Source organism: Melospiza georgiana, chromosome 30 (assembly GCF_028018845.1).
Source record: "Melospiza georgiana isolate bMelGeo1 chromosome 30, bMelGeo1.pri, whole genome shotgun sequence".
NCBI lineage: Eukaryota > Metazoa > Chordata > Aves > Passeriformes > Passerellidae > Melospiza > Melospiza georgiana.
Genome location: NC_080459.1, coordinates 5,044,388 through 5,046,887, shown reverse-complemented (window position 1 = coordinate 5,046,887; position 2,500 = coordinate 5,044,388). Strand labels below are relative to the sequence as shown.

The 2,500-nt window shown below is 80.2% G+C and overlaps 1 non-coding gene across 1 annotated transcript in view; it reads left to right on the top strand.

The window, feature by feature from the left end:
• The first annotated feature begins 2,371 nt into the window (after nt 1–2,371).
• The window catches only part of LOC131094705 (5.8S ribosomal RNA), a 153-nt gene continuing 24 nt past the window's right edge, over nt 2,372–2,500 (top strand). Inside the window, exon 1 of the ribosomal RNA XR_009115749.1 lies at nt 2,372–2,500. This exon is cut by the window's right edge and continues 24 nt beyond it. This is a non-coding gene — a ribosomal RNA (5.8S ribosomal RNA).

Below are 2,500 nucleotides of genomic sequence, written 5' to 3'. Positions count from 1 at the left end.
GGCCCGAGTTCTCCCGAGGCCGGCTCTCCTCGGAGCGTGCGAGAAAGCCGCCCGGGTGCCGGGAGGGAGGGGTGCTCGGCACGGCCCCTCCCGGAGGCGCGCCCGTCCCTCCCCTCGCTGCTTCGCCCGTCGAGCGACGGCCGGCCGTCCGGCCGTGGCACCCGTCGGCGGCCGATGTGGAAATGGCGAGGGAGCGGGTGGCGGGGGCGCCTTCGGGGCTCGGAGGAGGCGGCTCCTCCGGCCCTTCCCGCACCGGGGAGCGGGGCTTTGCCACGTCGGCGGAGCTCCCGCTCTCGGGCCGAGCGGTGCCCCTCGCGCGGCCGAGGGCCGAGCCCTCCGGGCGTTCCGGGCCGCGCTTCGGGCCGCGCGCGCGCGCGCGGGCGCGGCGCGCTCGGCGGCCGGGCCGCGTCCCCGCGCCGGCGGGGCGGCCCGAGCCGCGGCGGTCCTCTCGGGCGCAGCGCCGGGCTACTGAGGGAAACCCCGGGCCCCGAGAAGGACGCCGCGGTGGTGGCGGCAGACGGCGGGCGCGCCCCCGCCGGTGGACGCTCCCCCGAGGGCGGCAGCGGGGGAGGCACCCCGGCGGGGCCATGCAGGTCGTTTCCCTCGCCCCAGGGCCAGGTACCTAGCGCTCCGCGCCTCGGCGGTTCCCCCGCCAGGTTTCCCCCCTCGGCGTCGCCAAACGCCGCTGCGGGGGTGCCGAAAGGGGGCCGGCGAGCCGGGCGGCGGTTTAAAGACTCGGGCGGCTCGGCGCGGCCCGCCGTGGCGGCGGCGGTGCCGGCGGCGGCGGCGGCGGCGGCGGCGGTGGTTGTCGCCGGGCGGCGGTGCGGCGCCACTGAGGGGTGGGGAGCAGCTACTCCCGCCGAGCCCCTGCGGTGGTGTCCGCGGCCGCCGGCCGCGCTCCCTCCGTCGCGGTCGTCGTCGTCGTCGTCCCCGCCGCGCGCGCGCGCGCGGGGGTAACCGCGCCGCGCCGGGGAGGGGCGCCCTGCCCCCCCCTCTCCGCGGCCCGGCCTCGGCGGAGAGGCCGCGTCGCGCGGTCGGCCGCGGGGGCCGACCCGCTCGCCTCGTCGTAACGGGCGACGCCGGCAGAGAGCGCCCGCTCTCTGCCTTTCCTCGGCCGCGGGGTTGCGGCCGCCGGGGCCCGCCGCGCTCTCTCCTCGGCCCGCTTGCCGCGGTCTCTCGCGCGCGCGGCGCCGCGTCCCGCGCGTCCGGCCCCTCTCCCCTCGGCGGCCTTTCCTCCTCGAACGCACCGGCGGCGCCGTCCGCCGGCCGTCCCCCGCCCGGCTCGATCGCCCGCCCGCCCGGGGGGCGAGCGTCCGGCGGGCCCTCCGTCGGCGGAGGCCCGCGAGCGCGGGCGACCCCGTGCCGAGCGGCGGCGGCGCCGCTCGACGGGTGTCCCCCCCAGCGGGGACGGTCGGCCGGAGGGCGCCCGCCGTCGCCGGCGGCGGTCCCGTCCCGGGCCCTGCACGTCGCGTCCTCCGTCGCCCTTCCCGGCCGCGTGTGGGCCGTAGGAAGGCGTGCGGGCGGCCGCGGGGGCGCTTCCCCCGCCCGGTCTCCGCGTGAAAACGAGGAGAGCGGGCGTTGCCCCCCGGCTCAGCGCCGTACGCCTTCCGCCGGGCGCGTGCCGAGGCAAGGGGCCCCGGCGGTGCGACGCGGCGGCGGCGGCCCCGGGAGTGCGGCCCCGGCGACGGCGGGGCCTGCCGTCCGGCAGGCCTCGGGCGCTGGCGACGCCGGCTCGGGTCTCGGTGGCGTCCGCCTCCGGGGCCGGCGGCGGAGCGCGTCCGCCCGGACGCTGGCCCGCCCGGCGGGAGCGGTCCCGCCGGGCGGGAAGGCGCGCCGGCGGCACGGCCGTCGTCGCGTGCCGTCTCGAGCGGGGTGAGGCCGCCGTGGAAGAGAGAGAGCCGGCCGCGCGGCGGCGCGGCGGCGCGCCGCGAGCCCCGCGGTGAAGGGGGCCGAAGGGGAGCCGGCGTGTGCGGGGGCCGACGGCCGCGCCCCCGGCCGCGTGTGGCCCGAGCCGTGTGTGTGCGTGTGCGCGTCGTCCCGTGAAAGCGAGAGCGGGCGGGCCGCCGTGCCCCCCGCGTGCCCGGCGCGCGCCGCGTGGCCCTCCGCGCGGAGGCCGGGCCGAGCCCGGGCGCCTGGGCCGCCTCCGAAGGACGGCATGTGAGGTCGGCGTCTCCCCTCGCGGGGGGAGGCGGTCGGGGGCGCGGGCTCCCCCGCCTCTTGGCGGTCCTTCGGAGCGTGGGCTTCTCCGATCTCTTTTTTCCCCTTCCGTTTCTCTGTGTGCTCGTACGGTCGAAGCCAGGCGCGCGCCCGCGCGTCCTCGGCGCGAGAGACAAAGGGGCCGCTCGGCGTGAGCGGCGCCCGAAAGCCAGACAACTCTTAGCGGTGGATCACTCGGCTCGTGCGTCGATGAAGAACGCAGCTAGCTGCGAGAATTAATGTGAATTGCAGGACACATTGATCATCGACACTTCGAACGCACTTGCGGCCCCGGGTTCCTCCC